General features: G+C 49.5%; 1 protein-coding gene across 4 annotated transcripts in view; it reads right to left on the bottom strand.

Moving 5' to 3' along the window:
* CCDC60 (coiled-coil domain containing 60) overlaps nucleotides 1-21,725 on the bottom strand; it is a 265,864-nt gene extending 244,139 nt beyond the window's left edge. For all 4 annotated transcript variants that reach the window (XM_079941757.1, XM_079941756.1, XM_079941758.1 and 1 more), the window contains exons 1-2: nucleotides 21,668-21,725; nucleotides 2,873-2,968 (exon numbers count right to left, since the gene is read on the bottom strand). The gene's annotated coding sequence lies outside the window, so the exon portion shown is untranslated. The remainder of the gene's footprint in view (nucleotides 1-2,872; nucleotides 2,969-21,667) is intronic.

Raw genomic sequence — 21,725 nt, 5'->3', positions numbered from 1 at the left:
GGAAATGGCTTTGTTACAGACTGAAGGTTTGTGTCCCCCAAAATTCATATGTTGAAGCAGCACTAACCTCCAGGGTGGCTGCATTTGGAGATGGGGCTTCAAAGGAAGTAATGAAGGTTAAATGAGGTCATAAGGATGGGGCCCTAATCTGATAGGATTAGTGTCCTTACTAGCTCCTTCCCCAGTCACCCCCAGTGCCTGCACCAAGGAAAGCCCAGGTGAGGATGCAGCCAGAAGGCAGCCCTCTGCAAGCCAGAAGAGTTACACCAGAAACCAAATCTGGGGCACCTTGATCTTGGATTTCCAGCCTCCAGAATTTTGAGGAATAAATACCTGTTGCTTAAACCACCCAGTCTGTACTGTTTTCTTACAGTAGCCTGAGCCTACTAATACAGGCTTCCTCCATGGTGAGGGGCTCCAAGTTTCCCATCTGCTACACAAACAATTAGAGGCCTCCCTTATAGGTTGTCTGACTGAGGGAAGGGAGTCAGATGGACCTGGGTACAAATCCTCCTGCCACTGCCTGGCTGTGTGAACTTGGGCAAGTCCCTTTACATCTCTAAACTTCAATTTTCTCATTTGTTCAACAGTGGTGAAAGCTGCCTATTTCCCTTATTGGGATGCTGTGAGAATTAAATTGAGGGAATGCATCTGCACCCAACTTGACCAAATCATGCTCCTGCTTAAAAATCTCTTTGGGTGAGACCACATGACATAGATGAGATAATGCCTGCAAAATGCCTGGCACACAGTAGAGGCTCAACAAAGATCAGCTCCCTCATTTCTAAGGATTCTTCATGAATTCATTTATTTATGAGAATAAATTATCTTTTGGGGCCTCAGTTTTCTCACCTGTCAAAGGAGGATACATAAAATAACTATTTGGTTGAACCACATGAAACTGATAATATTTGATTGTTTGGGACCTATGGCAATTTCATAGGGTGCCACCCAATACGTCCTGGGTCTGTGGTAAAGATTTAAAAGAGAGTTAAAACGTGTAAAATGATCTTAAAAAAAAATATGAACCCAAATGATGGCTCTGATGACAGTTATAAAGATGATGGTGATGAGGATGCTTATGGTATAGAAGGCTCTGAGCTATGCCCTGGGGATACTATGGAAGACAAAACACCATTCTAATCCTTAAGAAGCTCACTGTCTAGTTGGGGACAAAAACAGGTGCGAATGATCCAATGACAGATGCGTTGACATTTATCACCTCTTCCTTGGGGACCATGGACATTAGACAACATGCCAGAGGCAGCAGAGTGCTGGTGGGTGAGGAGCGTCAGGCAGATGAAGCCAAAAGTGAGGGCAGGTCAGTTTGTTTCAGCTGGAAGGAAGAACACGTTTTAAGACCTGGAGAGAGAGCCTGAGATGTCTTCTAGGTAACCCCATGTCCATTCTGGTTGCCTCTCCCTGAGGCACTGATCCAGGCAGCGATCCTCCTTCTTTTTTTTTTTTTTTGTTCTTTTGTGGTACGTGGGCCTCTCACTATTGTGGCCTCTCCCGTTGCGGAGCACAGGCTCCGGACGCGCAGGCTCAGCGGCCATGGCTCACGGGCCCAGCCGCTCTGCGGCATGTGGGATCTTCCCGGACCGGGGCATGAACCCGTGTCCCCTGCATCGGCAGGCAGACTCTCAACCACTGCGCCACCAGGGAAGCCCGAGATCCTCATTCTTGAATCACTATATGACATGCTTGGACCTTCATCCCCTGTGCACCCACAGTATCCTCACGTGGATTCTTTGCTTGAGTCTCTCTTGGTGCCCAGTGTGCTCTGGCAAACCGAACTGAGCACCCTCACTGCCTTGCTTTGCTCTCACTGGCCTCCTTGCCTGGGCTGTCTTCCTGCTGCCCTGCTCCCGGCCCACAAGAGGCTCCCTCCTCTTGCCTCATAAGGACCATCCTAAGAGATCTTGTCTGTTTCACCCAGAGAATACTCCCATCAGTCTCTTCCCTACCAGGAACTGTGTCCTGTTCCTCATTATAGCCCCAGTGTCCAGCAAAGTGCCTGGCACATAGGAAGCACTCATTAAATATGTGTTGGAGAATGAATGAAGGAAGGAAGGTGAACGGGCAACATATATTAAGTGCTTGGCACATAACACACCCAGATTCTTCCATCTAATCTGCCTCTACCATTTTATATTTTACAGATGAGGAAAATAAGGGCTAGAAACATGAAGACACTTGTCCAAAACTAGAAGTGAATTTTTCAGAGAAACAATAATGATCATAAAAGCTGTCACGTATTAAGCTCTTACCATGTGCCAGGCGCTAAGCTCAGCACTTTATGGGATTCTCTCGTGGAATCCTCCATGTAACTCTCTAGAGTTGGACTGAGTTTGACCCTTGTTTACACAAGAGGAAACTAAAGCTCAGAGAGGTTGTTAGTTGCCCAAGGCCACACAGCTGGATTCAAAGCTAGAGTTATGGGGCTTCCCTGGTGGCGCAGTGGTTGAGAGTCCACCTGCCGACGCAGGGGACACGGGTTCGTGCCCCGGTCCGGGGAGATCCCACATCCCGCGGAGCAGCTGGGCCCGTGAGCCATGGCCGCTGAGCCTGCGCGTCCAGAGCCTGTGCTCCGCAACGGGAGAGGCCACAACAGTGAGAGGCTCGCGTACCAGAAAAAAAAAAAAAAAAAAAAAGCTAGAGTTATGTGTTTGAGTTTTGGCTCTCAGCCCCTTAGCCACATTCCGGGAGCATAAATAAATGCTTCTGGGTTAAAAGAATGAAGTGGACAGGCTCCTCTCAAAACGTGGGCTGCCCTCAGAGCCCTGAGGATGGGGGTGCCCCAGAGGGTCAAGGGCAGAACTGGAAGATCAGGGCTCCAGCCAAAGCTGGAGGCGAATCTTGGTGGACTTACCTCCGACCTCCAGGAGGTGCTCCGGACATCTTCCCCAGTGGTCTTTGAGGAGCTATGGCCAATGCACCGAAAGTCAATTCTATGATGTGAAGATCTCTGAAAAATCAAGTTGCCAACGACCAATTGCTCAAATTAGCCAACACTGCCAATTTTCCAAAACCTTATTTAAGGAAAATTCTTATCAAATATAGTTAACAAATATGAATACATTCCTCCTGAAGACAGTCAATGACTTACACTCTTAGACATGCGCTAGTTTAATACGCTCAATGATGATATTCACTGAATTTATACTTCTTGAATACTCTTATCCCCAAATTTATTCAGGATGTTTTAATTATATTCAGAACTTCACTTAAGATATTCAAGAATATATTCTTCATTAGAAGATTGTCATAAGAAAGCTAAAGAGCTCCCATGATATTTCCCTTCAGACAAATTGAGCTTAAAATGCTGCTGAGAATATATTCGCTGAAAACATTCAAGACTCATTTGTTAGCAAGAAGACCATTTTCATATTCATTGAGAATATTCAAGAAAGCTAGCAGTCTTCAAGATATTTTTGGCAAATTCAGAAGATTGGTGAGTTGATGGCCCAGCTCAGCCAGGTGTTGGTCTGAGGCCTCTTGCGCCAGCATGGGGACACACGCCTCTCAGTTCTGTGGCAGACATGGGACAGGCCAGTCCTTCTAGAAAGCTGTGAGCTGCATTTGGACAGCTCACAGCTTGTCTTGGAGAAGACAGCTCACAGCTGTCTTGGAGAAGACAACATTGCTGTGTCCCCAAGCACCACCTTGACCCTTTGGTCATCTTCATGAGAGGGAGAAACAGAAGACACGTTTCCAAGGGCTCTGTACGCGTGATTTCCCTCAGTCACCCGGAGGACTTGGTTATAAAAATGATCCCTTTTTACTGATGAAGATGCTGAGGCTTAGACAGGTGAAGTTGCGCAAGATCACCTAGTTAGTCAAGGGCAGAGTGGGGATTTGAACTCAGGCAGAGAGAGAATCTGAACTCTAGTGGCTGAATTTCAGAGCCCGGGGTCTTGGCTGGTGGACTGTACATCCTCACACAAAGATGACCTTCTATGAGCTTCACTGGATCAATGAACAAAGAAACTATAGTCAAGGTGGGGACCTGCTAGTGGGGACTGAGTAGATGGGGCTTTGAAGAAGGAAGGAAGCCAGGAGCTATAAGGGAATTTGCTGGCATATCCACTTGGAGATTAGAAGCTGCAGGCAAAGCAGAAGGAGATAGTGAGTCACAAGGACAGGCCCCTTTTCCTTTCTCTGTGCCACGCAGCAACGAGACTAACGGATATTCTGATGACCTACCTGTGTTTTTCACTTGTTTCACAGTCTTGTGACTGCTTAGAGCCCAGATCTGGCTATATTATGTTCCCTGAAACCTTAAAAAAAAAAAAAAACCTAAGCGCAAAGCGCAGTGGGAGAACAAGGCTAGCCACTGACGGAGGTGCTTGCACTGTTTCCCAGCAGCAACCTTAGAGAAGTTTTCCAAAGTATTCGCTTCATTCTTCCTTTTGAGGGGAAAATAATGTTCTTATTTTCTTCTTTATTTTCCAAGTGAGATGCACACCGTGTGTACATTGTTGATAAATCAAAAAGTATGTATAAGCTAAAATAAGACAAAAATCACCCATAAATCTTCCTTCTCCTACTTCAAAAACTCCTTGTTAACAGCGGGTGTGTATTATTCCCCAGGGCTTTTGTTTTTATGCAATTTTTAAATGGGATCATATTACACATGCTATTTTGTAACTTAATTCCTTTAATTTATTATGATCTTATTAATGAGGACAACTTCACATCGTTTTTATTATTGCAGATTTCTGATTGTTGATGATTTATTCCCTGAATCCAAAGAGGTAAGAGATGGAGAAGGCTTTGGGGGCTACTTGGGGTGTTGGCTGTGGGACAAGGTGTCCTCCGACAGGACTTAGGAGGGTTTTGGTGGGTGGGTCTCTGAGGAGGGGCCACCTATGGCTCCCTCCAGCCAGTCAGGGCTCAGGAACTTCCGATGGCAAACGTGTGGGGAGATGTTACAATGATCTTCCACAAGTGACAGAACCCCACCTCTGTCAAGTGGGGTAGCTTTGAGAATTGTGTTACATCAGCCTGCAAAGTGCCTGCCCAGCGCCTCTCCCTTGACCCTCTCTACTCCACTGATCTAACACAGACACCTCCACAGACACAGCAGGGTTCTGGAAATCCCTCCCAAGGATGATGGATTTTAGCAGCTTTCGTTCCACCAAGACAGTAGTGTGTTGGCAGGGCACAGCAGAACTTGTCTGGACGGCGTGACCAGGCTCCTCTGAATGGCAGGAACTTAGCTCTGAGGTCACGGTTTCCTGGACCTCAGCATCCTTCCCCTCACCACCGGCTGGCTTTTCCACATCCTCCTCTTCTGCTTCCTGCTTGGTCTCCCTTTCTTATTCCCAGTTGTCTTTTTTTTTTTTTTTTCCCCAGAGTCTAAACACATAGAGAGAAGCTTGATGTGGTGGATGTTACTGCCAGGGGTGGGGAGCTAATGAAACCCTTGGGAGGTGAACTGGGGCTGGACCACCTTGTATTGTTATTTGCTGCTTGAGAATAAATATAAAGAATAGACACCCTTGGAGAAAAGGGAACCCTCCTACACCGTTGGTGGGAATATAAGTTGGTGCAGCCACTATGGAAAACAGTGTGGATGTTCCTCAGAAAACTAAAAATAGAACTACCATATGCTCCAGCAATCCCACTCCTGGGCATATACCCAGACAAAACTATAATTCAAAAAGATACATGCATCCCCTCTGTTCATAGCAGCACTATTCACAATAGCCAAGACATGGAAACAACCTACATGTCCATCAACAGATGAATGGATAAAGAAGATGTGGTATATATATACAATGGAATATTATTACTCAGCCATAAAAAGGAATGAAATAATGCCGTTTGCAGCAACACGGATGCAACTAGCGATGATCATACTAAGTGAAGTAAGTCAGAAAGAGACAGACGAATACCATAGGATATCACTTACATGTGGAATCTGAAATATGACACAAATGAACCTATCTACAATGCAGAAACAGACTCACAGACATAGAGAACAGACTTGTGGTTGCCGAGGGGGAGGGGGGTGGGGGAGGGAAGGACTTGGAGTTTGGGATTAGCAGATGCAAACTAGTATATACAGGATGGATAAACAGCAAGGTCCTCCTGTATAGCCCAGGGAACTATATTCAATATCCTGTGATAAACCATCATGGAAAAGAATATGAAAAAGAATGTCTCTATGTGTATGACTGAGTCACTGTGCTGTACAGCAGAGATTGGCACAGCATTGGAAATCAACTACACTTCAATAAAAAAAAAGAATTAATAGACACCCTCAAAGCAGTCATTCCCCTGTGCAACAGAGACTCCTCAACAATATTTTATTTTTAGTGAGATAATGTATACTTAAAAAAACCCAGTGCCTGGTACATAGTAAGCACTCAATAGATGCTAGCTAGTACTATGATTGTGATCCCTTAAAAATGCATAGAGGGGGGCTTCCCTGGTGGCGCGGTGGTTGAGAGTCCGCCTGCTGATGCAGGGGATACGGGTTCGTGCCCCGGTCTGGGAAGATCCCACATGCCGCGGAGCGGCTGGGCCCGTGAGCCATGGCCGCTGACCCTGCGCGTCCGGAGCCTGTGCTCCGCAAGGGGAGAGGCCACACAGTGAGAGGCCCACGTACCGCAAAAAAAAAAAAAAAAAATGCATAGAGGGGCTTCCCTGGTGGCGCAGTGGTGAAGAATCCACCTGCCAATGCAGGGGACAAGGGTTCGAGGCCTGGTCCGGGAAGATCCCACATGCCGCGGAGCAACTAAGCCCGTGAGCTACAACTAATGAGCCCACGCGCTGCAACTACTGAAGCCCGTGCGCCTAAAGCCTGTGCTCCGCAACAAGAGAAGCCACCGCAATGAGAAGCCTGCACACCACAACGAAGAGTAGCCCCCGCTCGCCACAACTAGAGAAAGCTCAGGCGCAGCAACGAAGACCCAACACAAGAAGGAAGGAAGGAAGGAGGGAAGGAGGGAAGGAGGGAAGGGAGGAAGGGAGGAAGGGAGGAAGGGAGGAAGGGAGGAAGGGAGGAAGGGAGGAAGGGAGGAAGGGAGGAAGGAAGCATAGAAAGCATTTAGACCTTGCATCTGGGCACCCACAGGAAGTCTGAGACAAACACCATTCCTGTAATGAGACCCTCCTCCCCGACCCTGGAAACAGCCCCGGGCAGAGTGCATGCTGGCAGTATTTTCATACCCCATCACCTCCTGAAGACAGTCAGGGTGTCACCAGGCAGGTAAATGCGCTCATCTTTTCCCGCTGAAATTGGCACGTCCGGCGTGGAGCTTCGATGATCTATTTATCAGGGACAGTTCTGCTCTGGCATGGAAGTGCCCTGGTTTGCTGAGTGGTCTATTCATTTGTCTCTGCTGGCAATGCAGGCTTGTGGGGTCCCCATCCTGGTTCCCACTGATGCCTTATTCCTCCTGCATCCTGCAGCTCACACTGAGGGCAGGCCCAGGGGCTGGCGGTGTGCTTGCCTCCCCACCTACAAAGGTGCCCTCCAGGGCTGGCTTGGAGGGGGGGGCAGCTCACGTGGCATTAAAGAAACCACACCTCCAAGATCAAGGCCCTTTTCAAGATGCCTTGGGAGTGGAATTGCTCCAGGCTCAAATGCTGGCTCTGCTCTTTCTTAGTTGTGCGCTCCAAGCAAACGGCAGTTATGAGGGAATAAAGACACGCATTTCCCGCTTTCTTGTGAGGAGAGCATATGTAAAGCACCTGGCACTAGTAAAGTGAGCCTGACACACGTAGGAAGCTCTTAATAAAAGGCAGCTATTGTTCACATCTTCATTCTCATTACCATTCCCCTGGGCTCCGAGCTGGTCCCCGGAGAGGGTGGGGTTTTCTCCTAGGCTGATGAAATACCAGAGCTGGAAGCAACCTAGAGAAAAAGCCAGACCGCTGGATTGAAGCTTTCACTCCGTAACACTGTCACACTGTGTGATCGAGCGGCAAGTTACTTCACCTCCCTGAACCTTAGTTTCCTCATCTGTCAAATGGAGGCAACAAAATGAGATACATCCCGAGAAGCATCAGGCCTCGAGGGGGCTCAGTGAAGATCAGTTTCTTCCACCCCTCCCCTCACTTGTGCGATGCTTTACAATTCGCAAAGGGAGGTTACAGACATTATCTGACGCGATCCCCCTGCGACACCCCCAGCCCAGGGACAGATCACAATCCCTGGTTCACAGATGGGGAAACAGGGGCTCAGAGAAGCGCAGCAACTTGTCCCAACTCATATTCATTCATGTAACAAGTATTTACTGAGTGCCTACTGCACGCCAGGTGCTTCGGATACAGTGATAAACACAACAGGCAAACAGAAAAAAAAAATCCCTGTCCTCATAGAGCTTACATTCTAGAGATGGGGTGCAGATAATAAACAATGGAGATAACAAAAAGACAAATTATATGTTAGGAAGTGACAAGTGCTCTGGAAACTAGATCATGACGGGGGGGGGGGGGGGATCACGAATGATGGATGGAGGAGAGACAGGTCGTAGTTTTTTTTGTTTGTTTGTTTGGTTTTTTGAGGTATGCAGGCCTCTCACTGTTGTGGCCTCTCCCGTTGCGGAGCACAGGCTCCGGACGCGCAGGCTCAGTGGCCATGGCTCACGGGCCCAGCCGCTCCGCGGCATGTGGGATCTTCCCGGACCGGGACATGAACCCGTGTCCCCTGCATCGGCAGGCGGACTCTCAACCACTGCGCCACCAGGGAAGCCCAACAGGTCGTAGTTTTAAGGAGGGTGTTCAGGATGAGTCTTATTGAGAAAGTGACAGCAGAGCAAAAACTTGAGGGAGCCGAGGGTGTTAGCAATGCAGACGTCTGGTGGGGAAAAGCATTCCAGGCAGAAGGAACAGCGCATGCAAAGGCCCTGAGGTGACAGTGAGCCTGAGGTGTTCACAGAACAGCAGGGAGTGGAGTGGAGAGAGAGGGAAGGGATGAGGTTGGAGGGACACAGAGGTAATGGGGGGTGCGTGTGTATTCAGAGAGAGACTCCTTCAGGGCTTTGTAGCCATAATAAGGACCATAGCTCAGTGAATTAAGGAGCCATAGGAGGGTTTAAATAAAGTCGTGCCATGGTCTGAGTAGTATTTTCCCAGGACTGCTCTAGCTGTTGCAGACAAATTGAATGCAGGGTATTCATCAGCAGATGAATGTGTAAACAAAATGTGATCGCTCCATACAATGGCACATCATTCAGCCATAAACAGGAGTGAAGTTCTGACACGGGCTACAGCATGGGTGAACCCTGAAAACACGCTAAGTGAAAGAAGCCAGACACAAAGGGATCTTGTATGACTCGAATTCTATGAGATCCCTAGAGTAGGCAAATTCATAGAGATGGAAAGTAGGTTAGCGGTTACCAGGGACGGGGGAGAGAAAGGAATGGGGTAGTTATTGCTTCATGCCTACAGAGTTCTATTTGAAATAATGAAAGTTTTGGAAAGAGATAGTGGTGATGGTTACACGAACGGTGAACGTAATTAATGCAGTTGAATTGTGCTCCGGTAAAACATGGTTAAAATGGCAAATTTCGTTATAGATTTTACCAAAAAAACAAAAATTGACCGCGGGGACAAGGATAGAAATAGCCTATAGGCTGTAACAGAGGCTCAGACCAAGGCGAGGAGGCGAGAGGGCTCAGACGCTGGATACACGTGTGAATTAAGACCAGGTGTGGAACCTGGTCTCCCGAACCTTCCCCAGGACCTCAGGGCCCTGGAACCACACAGCGAGCGTTCTGTGCTCACCGCAGGTCCCCACCCTCCCGGTCTCCTGATGCTTCCAGATCCTGGTGGCGCAGCCAGGACGGGTGCCGGATCCCTCCGGTTCACTGGGAGGATGCGGTGTAGGTACACAGAGGGGAGGTTGTGGGCTGAGGCCCTTGTGGACGTTGGCACCACGCCCCACACACATGCACGCACACATCCAGGGTTTGCACCGCCAGCCCTGCCCAGGCAGCTCAGCTCCAAGCTGGCAGCTACACCTCTGTTTGCTGTATCGCTCTGGTTGTCTGGGAGATGAGTTCCAAGGTCACGAGCCCAGATTAGAAACTGGGGGGAGCCCATGAGCTCACGAACAACACTGTTGCTGTTTGCACACCATGGACCTTAGTAACCGGCCAGAGAGACACTGGCCCAAATCCTGCTTCTCCTTAATTCGGGCACCATGGACAGAGGGGATACCGGCTCAAGTTAAAAAAATAACTTGAACATCCACTTTATTTTTTAAAAAATTAGTGTCACTTTAAAACAACTAAAATATAAATGCAAATTTATATTTCTTTTAAATGGAGTATTATACAGACTGCCTGCTTGAGGCCGGCTTTCCCCATGCGCCGTGACAATAAATCATCTTCAGGAGTGTGGCAGTTAACGGCTGCATACTTTCTCCCATTGTGTGGAAGCGCCGTCACCTGTGCAACTAAACCCCTCCCGCGGGCTATGGACTCTGACAGTCCTGAGCTCAAATCCCTGAGCTCAAATTCTACTTCCTATGTGACCTTGGGCAGGTTGCTTCCCTTCTCTGATTCCTTATTTCCTCCTGTGAGGAGTATGCCACCCAGCTCCTGGAATTGTGAGGGTTAAGGGACAAACAGGTGAATGGATGTTGTAAAGTGACAAGTGCTAGACAAACAGGAGGATTCGTTTGACAGAGGACCTCAGAGAGTACGGACGACGCCTAGTGACAGGCGGACAAGGAGAGAGGGCAGTCGAGGAGAGTCCTGGGTTTTCTAGGGGAGGAGTGCGTGTTGATGCCGTGAGCGAAAGGGGGGAAAGGGAGGGAGGGGAGCAGTGTGCAGGAAGAGATATTGAATTCTGTTTTGCTCGTGAGGAGTTTGAGAAGGCCTCGGGTGGAAATGCTTAGGGGGTACTTGGAGCTCTGGAGAGCCGATCTGGACTGCAAGGAGGAACTGGGTGTGTTAACATAGAGATGGCCATTGGAGCTACGGAACGTGTGTGCCGATCCCGGGGAGAAGCAGAAGGGGCTTAGGACAGGATCCCGAGCACCACTGCATTGATGGGATGTTTCCAGGAGATGGAGGAACAAAGGGAGAGGTAGGAGGACTTGCCCAGGGTCACAGAAGGAATTTGTTTTTGAGCTGGATCGGAACTCAGGTGCCCCTTTGTAGGTGGCGTGCAGATGCCGCTCAGCCCAGCACCTCTCCATGTCTCTCTCTCTCTTCCTCTCTCGCTATAGCCGCTGGTGTTCATTGTTTTCAAGGGAAAGAAATGGACTCTATCTAGTTCAGGGGGAGAAGGATTTGGTAGAGCACATACAGTTGAAAGGAAAGCTCAGCACTGGCCCCCAGGAAGTGTGGGAACCACTGACCTACACTGCCCACCTTGGCCAGGCACGACCATAACCACTTGCGTGTGTTGTCTCACAACAGGAGGTCCCGATAAGGAACACAGTGTGCTGCTGCCGAAAACTAACAAGGAGGATTCGGGAGGGGCCCCAAGGAGGGAGGAGACGCCAGCCCATAATGTTGTCCTGCCAACCTCACGCGCTGGAACCTTCGTGCTGGAACTTAGCTGAGGTGCGCCACCAGGAAGGACCCTGAGTCAGACCAAATATGGGCCAAGCAAGATGAATGGCCAGAGACAACCCGGAAACTAACCCCATCACCATAAAACCCGAGACTGCGAGCCACGTGGCAGAGCAGTTCTCCTGGGCTCCCTCACCCTGCTGCTCTCCACCCGGGCGCCCCTTCCCAATAAAGTCTCCTGCTTTGTCAGCACATGTGTCTCCTTGGACAATTTATCTCCTAATGTTAAACAAGAGCCCATTCTTGGGCCCTGGAGAGGGTGCCCCTTCCTGCAACAGAAGGACAGGAAGGGAGTCGGGCTGAAGACCTAGGGAGTAAGAAAAAGGAGCATCTCTTCAGGGCATCGTCACTGGGATGAATCAGCTTCAGTTCTTTCCCATCCTCCCATCTCTCTGCTAACGGTTCACACTCCCATGAGAGACCCTGATTGGCTTAGCGTGGGCCATGTGCCCACCCTTGGTGAAGGAAGGACAGGGCCCTGGGATGGCAATTCCCAATGAAACCACACACAAGGGTGAGGATACCCCAAAGAGATATTAAGGGACTGGGACCAGAGGAAGGGGACATGGAAGCTGCCAGGCAGAAGCCACAGGTGTGACTCTGCTGGGCGCAGGGCTCTCTGGAGCCTCCGAAGAAGGGTTAAAGGGCATTCCCTGGAGGAGGCGAGACTTGAGCACGGGTGCCCGTGATTAGGCAACCTGATTAATTCATCACTACCCTCTTATACCCGGCAGGATCCCAAAGGGATGCAACAGAAGGTGGAACAGGATAGCTTTAACGAGACGAGGAAGAGCAAACAAGACCTTAGCCACTCGGACGCGTTAGGGATGAGAGTGGGGCAGGGGAAGGTAGGGCTACACCGCCAAAGTGCTCTCTCGGTGCCAGGATTGCTCCAAGCGTTTTACGTATCCTGACTCATTGGTTCACAACTCTACAAAGCAGTCTATCATCACCTCTACGTTATTGTCAGGGAGCCTGAGGCACAAGGAAGTTAAGACGGTCCGGGAGGATCCCACATGCCGCGGCGGAGCGGCTGGGCCCGTGAGCCGTGGCCGCTTGGCCTGCGCGTCCGGAGCCTGTGCTCCGCAACGGGAGAGGCCACAACAGTGAGAGGCCCGTGTACCACAAAAAAAAAAAAAAAAAATAGTGTCACTTTAAAGCAACTAAAATATAAATGCAAATTTATATTTCTTTTAAATGGAGTATTATACAGACTGCCTGCTTGAGGCCGGCTTTCCCCATGCGCCGTGACAATAAATCATCTTCAGGAGTGTGGCAGTTAACGGCTGCATACTTTCTCCCATTGTGTGGAAGCGCCGTCACCTGTGCAACTAAACCCCTCTAGTTGAGCCGTTTTGTCATTTCCAATTATCCCTGAGCATAAATGCAGCAGACGCTGCTGGGGATCGGCTCAGATCTCCTCATGTGCTTTTTACTGTTTCTGAGCACACCCACCCTGGCTGCTGGGCACTCTTGCTGACATGGGTCTGCATCTGTGACTTTTCTCTGCAGAACCACCCTGGGAGTTACTGAAGCCACAGCGTCCAAAAGCCTGCCGTTTACTTCCTTGTGGGGGAATCTGCCTCCCCCACTTCCGTCCCTAAGGTAGACCTCGGCCTATGAGTGCCGATGTTGGACTACTAAAGCCCAGACCTCTTGCCTCAGGTCAGAACAAATTCTGACCCACTTGGTCCCTCTCTGGCGGCACTGTTCGATAGCGTAGAGCAGAAGCGCTGTCATGCCATTTTCACGGATAGATCACAAAAGACCTACCAGGCTTTTGTCTCACGCTCTCTCCTGGATCGCTTGCTCCCAGGGAAGCCAGCTGCCATGCCATGAGGACACTCAAGCAGCTCTATGGAGAGGCCCACGTGGTGTGTGTGTGTGTGTATATATACACACACAGTAGGTCCCCTACATACAAACGAGTTCCTTTCCGAGAGCGCCTAAGTACAATTTGTTCTAAGTCCAACAAAGTTAGCCTAGGTGCCCACCTAACACAATCGGCTATATAGTACTGTACTGTAATAGGTTTATAATACTCTCCACACAAATAATACATAAAAAACAAACACACAAAAAAGAAAACATTTTTAATCTTAGAGTACAGTACCTTGAAAAGTACAGTAATACCAGCTACATCACCGCTGCTCTTACACTTGCTTCCAGACATCCTGGTCTTGAAATAAAGATACTGTGCTTTATAGAGTACCGTGCAGTAAAGTAACAAAAGCACAATCACTTGGAGAGGAGGCACGCACGTGACCATGTACACCAGACACAGGAACGAACTTACGTGACTGGACATGCAAACACACGTTCACATCTTTGAAAGTTCACCACTTGAAAGTTCCTATGTAGGGGACTGACTATATATAAAACTGAATCACTTGGATGAAACTAACACATTGTAAATCAACTCTACCCTAATATGAAAAAGAAAAGTAGACCCTCGACTCTAGTGAAACCTTCAGATGACTGCAGACCTGGCCACCATCACGATTCAACCTCATGAGACCCCAAATCAGAACGACCAGCTCAGCCTTAGCTGAATTGCTGAACCTTAGAAACTGTGAACTATTAAATGTTGATTGTCTTAGGCTGCTTGATTTTAGGCTAAGCTGTGAGGCAACAAGAGCTACCAGCTGAACCTTCTTCTTAAAGGTTCACAGTGCACATCGCCAAGCTAAAGAAGAAGGTTTGAGTATCGTTTAACCCAGGACTTCCCAAAACTATCTGACTGCAGAACCCAACCCATTCCCTTTTCTTCTGGCGGAACTCACTTTAGGAACTGCTGCCCAAGTGTGAAATCTTGGATGCACCAGAGATGCTCAATTTCCGGCCCTTCTGTGAGACCTTGTCTTCTGACAACTGTGTCTTTGCTGGCTTAGATCTGAGGAGCCACTGGCAGTCAGCTCCGTCATCCTGTCTGCTGTGGATTTTGTAAGCTTTCACTGTCAGAGTCAGAACAAAATTCACACAGCTGTCACGCAGCTCTGATGGAGCACAAACAGGCAGAGGAAAATGGACACTGTCCCATGATATCAGGTCACTAGGCAACACGTCCGAGACAAGTGGTCCATGACTCTCCTCTGCCCTCCCTGCTTTACTGAGCTGCTGGGATGGTGATAATAACTAAGCAATGGTCCTGTTTGATTTACAAACTCACTCATCTTCCCAGCCACCCTCTGGGGGATATTCAGGGCAGCGACAAATGAGCCCCATTTTATAGGCGAAGGGACTGAGGCTCTGAGTGAGGATTAAGAGCTTTGTTTTCTTCTGGCATGATTCCCTCTTCCAGAAACCCTTAATCCTTCTTTCCACCACACATGCCCCCCAGCCTGGCTAACACTGGTCTGAAACCAGTCTGCCTGAGCTTAAAACAGGCTCAGCCATGCTGCCACTTCCCAGCTGTGGGAACTTGGGCACATTTCTGCATCACTGTAGTTTGGCTACGGATTAAATGGAAAAATGGATGTGCAGAGCATGGACAGAGCCTTACAGGTAAGAAACATTTAATAACATTATTATTATTAACTCTCATCCTTTCGGCTTGGACAACATTTCTTCCTAGAAGCCCCCAGGAGCTACTCTCCCCTCACCCAGGCTGAGTCCAACCCGGGATCCTCCTGCACAGCCGTCCCGCCCCCCACAATCCTCCAGTGGTTCCTAACCCTGGCTGCACACTGAAATCCTTGGGGAGCTTTATAAAAATAACCACGCCCAGGCCCCACCTGAGACCAATAACATCAGAATCCCTTGAAGGATTTCTAGAGCATGAGCTAAGTATTTCCCCACCTGACCTTCCCCTCAGCCACTGAGAGATGCTGGAGACTGGGTGCCTGGGCTCCAGCCTGGGAGAGCATCCTGACACCTCCATTTGGGACATGATGGAGGGAGGCGTGAGGCTAGCCAAGCAGCATTGCCCACCTGCGTCTCTCCTCAATTTCCAAATCTTCCAAGGAGGAGAATGCTGCAGTCTACTGCCAGCCTGCTGTCTGGCCCTCTCCCTTCCGCCATGTTCTCTTTTAAAATTAACCCTCTCCGGGGCTTCCCTGGTGGTGCGGTGGTTGAGAATCTGCCTGCTAATGCAGGGGACACGGGTTCGAGACCTGGTCTGGGAGGATCCCACGTGCCGCAGAGCAACTGGGCCTGTGAGCCACAACTACTGAGCCTGCGCGTCTGGAGCCTGTGCTCCGCAACAAGAGAGGCCGCGATAGTGAGAGGCCCACGCACCGCGATGAAGAGTGGCCCCCGCTCGCCGCAACGAGAGAAAGCCCTCGCACAGAAACGAAGACCCAACACAGCAAAAATTAATTAATTAATTAATTAGAAAAAAAGGCACTTAAATGCTATGAAAAAATAAAAAATTAACCCTCTCCACCATGGTAGTTTTGTAGGATAACCAACAAAAACAACAGTGATGGTAATAGCTGATATTGTGAACCCTTCCTATGCTCTGGGGACTGTGCTGAAGGCTAAGGGGCTAAAGTCATCCTCCTCTTCCATAAAAAAATACATCATTCAGATTCCAAAGTTATATCTGCAAGTTTCTCCTGATTTAAAATAACAGGTTCAGGACTTCCCTGGTGGCACAGTGGTTAAGAATCCGCCTGCCAACGCAGGGGACATGGGTTCAAGCCCTGGTCCAGGAAGATCCCACATGCCGTGGAGCAACTAAGCCCACGTACCACAACTACTGAGCCTGCGCGCTAGAGCCCGCGTGCCACAACTACTGAGCCCGCGTGCCACAACTACTGGAGCCCGCGTGCCTAGAGCCCGTGCTTTGCAACAAAGAGAAGCCACCGCAGTGAGAAGCCCGTGCACTGCAACGAAGAGTAGCCCCCGCTCACCACAAATAGAGAAAGCCCGCGCGCAGCAACGAAGACCCAAAACAGCCAAAAATAAATAAATTTAAAAAAATAATAGGTTCATGGTACAACCACTGTGGAGACCAATACGGAAGTTCCTTAAAAAGCTAAAAGTAGAACTACCATGTGATCTAGCAATCCTACTCCTGGGCATATATCTGGAGAAAATCATAATTCGAAAAGATACGTGCACCACAATACTCACTGCAGCACTGTTTATCGATACAATAGCCAAGACATGGAAGCAATCTAAATGTCCATCGACAGAGGAGTAGATAAAGAAGATGTGGTACATACATACAATGGAATATTAGCCATTAAAAAGAATGAAATAATGCCATTTACAGCAACATGGATGAACGTGGAGATTATCAAACTAAGACAGAGAAAGACAAATATCATGTGATATTACTTATATGTGAAATCTAAAAAAAAAGATACAAATGAACTTATTTACAAAACAGAAACAGACTCACAGACTTCGAAAACAAACTTATGGTGACTAAAGGGGAAAGATGGGGGGGATAAATTAGGAGGTTGGGATTAGCAGATACACACGACTATATATAACATAGATAATCAACAAGGACCTACTGTATAGCACAGGGAACTCTACTCAATAGTCTGTAATAACCTATATGGGAAAAGAATCTGAAAAAGAATGGATACATGTATATGTATAACTGAATCACTTTGCTGTACACCTGAAACTAACACAACACGGTAAATCAACTATACTCCAACATAAAATAAAAATTAAAACAAAAATAGGTTCATTCTTGGGCAGGGGGTGGGGATTGGCAACTAAGATGATAGAGCTGTGTTATCAGGGTTACCTCTAGACCTCTGACAGTGGAGCCTGAAGTCCCCTCGATGCCCCTAATTCCCACTCTTCTTGTCCCTAATGGAGACCTCGAGAATTAGGAGGCAGGCGCTGGGAGAGCATCAGCTCCAGGTGCAGACTCAGTCCACCGGTTCAGTAACCTGCCACGGCTCCCTGGCAGACCCTAGGTTCCGCCTTCCAGGCTGAGACCAGCCAGTGCCCCCCATTTACTGTGGACTTACTCTGCATTAGTACCTGTGGGCCAAGCACTTGGCACACACTTGTGTAATCCCCACAGCAGCCCTGCATTGCCATCGCCCACTTCTGTGGATAAGAAAACAAATGCCTGCCCACAGAGGTCAAGTGACAAGGTCACATATAGGGTGAGCCGCAGAGCTGTGATCACAGCTCAGATCCCCAGTAGCCTTGCAGCTCCCTGATCTCAGGGCGCACACTTAGTTCTGCCCTGGACCCTGCTATTCTCTTTGCTTATTTACGTATGGCCCGAGATCCCCATTATACCCTCAAGGGCAGAGACTCATGTCTGTCTTTTTCTCCAGGGCGCAGCATGGTACCTCATACATAATGGGCCTGGGGAAAGGAGGAAGTATTCAGAATCTTTAACAACTTGCAGGACCAGGGCACTGGCTATTCAGAATGGCCACTGGTCCAAAGGGAGCTGCTGATTCCTAGAAAAAGTGGGAGAAGGTAGAGGGAGGAAGGTGTCTAGATTTTAAAATGTCGATTTCATCATTATTCAGGCATGGCTAAAAGATCGGGAGACGAGTGCCATAGAAAAAACAGCTCAATACATTCACAGATGCCAAGAGGAGGGGGCTCGCCACGTCATGGGGGCCACACGGGGAGGCACCAGGTTCGGTCAGAAGGCAGAGGGAATGTGGACAAGAGCCTTTATTGTGGTCTCTGCGGGAAGGAACAGGGGAGGTGGCGGAAACAGACTTAGAATAGGCTAGTTCAAATAACTTCAGTTAGCTCTGGGGCACAGGGCTGTCCCTAGTTGTTTGGTACCTCACCTTGAATGATCTGGGCAGGTGGGCGGTGGCTCAGAGGGAAAGAGCGTGACAAAGGTTGGGTGGGGTCTCCGGATTGGTCTTCCTAAGAGAGGGGTGCTTGCTGGCTATCTCTGCGAGGGGAAGTCCCTCCAAGGTCGGCAAGGCGCCCAGTAGTCAAAGCACCAGAATAAAAAGACATGCTTAATAAAGGCTGAGACACTGGGGGCAGCTTAGAGGCAGTGCTATTTGTCAAGTGGTGCTGAAGTATTCCAATATTTGGACACCTGGCTCCATTGTACCTGGGCATACAGTTGAATCGGTGCTGAGCCTGTGGCTGAATTGTGTGGGCGGGGCCTGCAGTCTCCTCGCCTCCCCACATCTCAGTTCTCCTTGGAGAATGACCACGGCAGTGCCATTCCACACGGCTGCCCTTCCCTTTTCCTTGGGAGCCACCAGGCAGCCCCCATCTGCTCGTACTTGCAGGACTTGCAGCTGGTGGTCGGGTGGGCTGCTCTCACTGCAGACAGGGTGACTCAGCCAGCTCTCAGCAACCAGAGCGCAGAGCCCACAATAAGCCTTGAGCCTCCCACCCCTTCTGGCAACTCCTGGGCCCAGGGCGTTGGGTGGGAGGGGGCCTCCCAGCGGCCCTCCACCCCACCAGCTCCAGGTGTTCACTCATGGATGAAACAGTGTTGATTTTCACATTATGATGCACAACTTGGCAGGTGCAAAGTGGAGGGGGTGGAGGAGAAGCCAGCCACTGATTCCGGGAATTTATTTCAAGACACATTAATTTGTTTCTTTCCTTCAAGGTCAAATCAAGTCATCTCCATATATCACCATTGGCAGTGACTGGCTGGCAGGCAGTTAGGAGCGGGTGGGGAGGGGCTGAGGATAAAACTTTCCAGGGAGTTGGGTCAAGGGAGCAGAGCGTGGAAGCAGGTTCTGGGCGGTCCCTGTCCCAGCACCATCATCAAAGTGAGGGCGCCGGAACAATGTTCCTCGGTCATTTCGTTGGAGATCTCTGGGGAGGGGCCGAGTCATCCGTTTTGATGACAAGGCTCGTGTCTGTAAGTTGGAAGCTCTCAGAACTGAAATGAGCTGGCTTTCTGGGGTCTGAGATCATGTGTTTGGCCTAATTTCCCAGAGAGACCCACGCTCACCATTCCTTCCTTCATTCATCCATTCGATACACATGTACTTTCAGCGGGTGGGCTCTCAGCTCTACCCGCTCAGCGTCTCACCATTCAGCGACCCAGAACTGACGAACGTGGAAAGGAAAGCTTTGCTTTTCTCTTTCCCTCACCAGGCTCTCAAAGTGAAAAGAAAGGGTAACACGACACCCAGCAAGGTGCCTTGCACTCCGTATGTGCCCAGTAAATATTGGTTGAACAAATATCAAATGAGTAGGGATTTTCCCCTTTACTTGAATGATTTCTCCTTTCATCCTTAAAAGCAGAGCAGTTGGGATGAGTTTTGGTGTTTGTGATTGTTATTATTATTTATTCTGCTACACAAATGCCCAAGCTGTTACAGGATGTGCTGGGTTGGGATGGGGGTAATGGTGAGGGGCTCTGGCCAGCTTGCTGGGAGTCTGAGCTGAGATCCTAAAGGATTAGTCAAGGAAGACGCTGGAGGAGTAAGCCCTGGAGAAGACAGCAGTGTATTCAAAGTTCTGGGAGCAAGACAGGGCCTGTCTGGTTAGAGGAGCCGAGGGAAGTCAGATGGGGCTGCAGGGTGAAGGGAGGAGGTTATGGGAGGGTGGAGAGCAGTGACCCAGGGGAAGATCCCATAATGCCTTGCAAGTCTACAAAGAAGCTTGGACTCAATCCTTTGAACAACAGGGAACCATCAAAAGGTTTTAAAAGGGACATACCCTTCCCTTTGGCTCCTGTGTTTTCTTGGGCCTGTGAGGCACCTCCCCACCCCAGCCTCGTGTGCTCAAGCCTGACAACCGTGGAGTGACCCCTCCTCTGATAAGCCAATCCTATCCCCACCCCCCCTGCCATGCCCCGATTTGAAAGGTCACTTCTCTTCCCACAAGGTGGACGGACTCATTTAAGACACCCTTACGTTCTGCTTTGCTGACAGAAAGGCAGAACAGGGTAATTAATGGGTTAATAGTAGAGTCAGACTCTCTAAGCCTGTTGCTTAGCAGGTGGGTGATTTGGGGCCATGCACTAATCCTCGCATGCATCAGTTTCCTTATCTGTAAAATGGAGCTAAGAACCGAACCTTCCTCCTGTAAGCGAGCAGGACCCTTACGGGGACAGACCGCCCCCCCTCCCCGCCCTCCACCTGTCTCTTGTTCGTAGTAAAACTTTAGCTTCCTAGGCGTTCCCCGAGTTCCAAAGAATAAATTTCATCAGAGAAGCGAGAAAAGACAGAGACAAAGGAAAACGGTCAAGCAGACAAAATTATAATAGTTTAGCCTTTAAACAAAATCAAGGACCTTTAGCTCCTTCTCAAGGGCTATAGATACTATTCTGAGGCAAATCCTTCGAGCTATTCGGCAGATACTGAAACCCGCCCCCCCCACCAGGTGGAAGACGTTCACTACATGCGGAGAATAAGCAGGCACACCCGCCCCCGCCCAGCCTGTTGGAACCAGAAGGTTGATGACTCCGACTCCCAATTAACTCACCACCAACCAATCAGAAGAACGTCCAAGAGCTGACCAAACACCCGGCAACCCTCTTCCTCACCCTGTCTTCAAAAACCTTCCCCTGGGGCTTCCCTGGTGGCGCAGTGGTTGGGGGTCCGCCTGCCCATGCAGGGGGCGCGGGTTCGTGCCCCAGTCCAGGAGGATCCCACAGGCCGTGGAGCGGCTGGGCAGAGCCTGCGCGTCCGGAGCCTGTGCTCCGCAACGGGAGAGGCCGCAGCAGTGAGAGGCCCGCGTACCACAAAGAAACCTCTCCCTGAAAGCTGTCAGGGAGTTCAGGCATTTTGAACCCAGCTGCCTGGACTCCATGCTTGGCGCCCTGCAGTACACGCTGCACTTTCCTTCACCGCACCTGGCGTCAGTAGATTGGCTTTACTGCCTGTGGGCCAGCGGACCCAAGTTTGGTTCGGTGACACTCATAGAATTGTAGCGTGATTAAATCTATGAACACATATAAAGCCCTCAGCACGGTGGCACAGTGAGGACGGCACACAGTGAGGATTTGGTGAGGGCCGGGCTTTCTATCATCTGCCTACGCCTGTTGCTGCTCTGAGCTCCTCTGGGAAGGAATCGTGGCTGTTTGCTATATGCTTGGCTCCCAGCATGGGACCAAAATAAGTAGGTGCTCAGGAAGTGGTCACTGACTCCTGCTGTCATTTCGGGGTTTGGAGGTGCTCTTAAAAAGAAGCTCTGCAACTCATTAACTCTTCCGGAAGCAAACGTCTAGGTTCAAGTTCTACCATCACCATGGGACTTACCTGAGCTACTTCCCGGAGACGCAGCTTCTCCACCGTAAAATTGGACATCTACTTCCTG

This window comes from Stenella coeruleoalba (assembly GCF_951394435.1).
Source record: "Stenella coeruleoalba genome assembly, chromosome: 14".
NCBI classification, from domain to species: Eukaryota; Metazoa; Chordata; class Mammalia; order Artiodactyla; family Delphinidae; genus Stenella; species Stenella coeruleoalba.
Note: the sequence above shows the minus strand (reverse complement) of the source record. Positions and strands in the feature narration are given on the sequence as shown.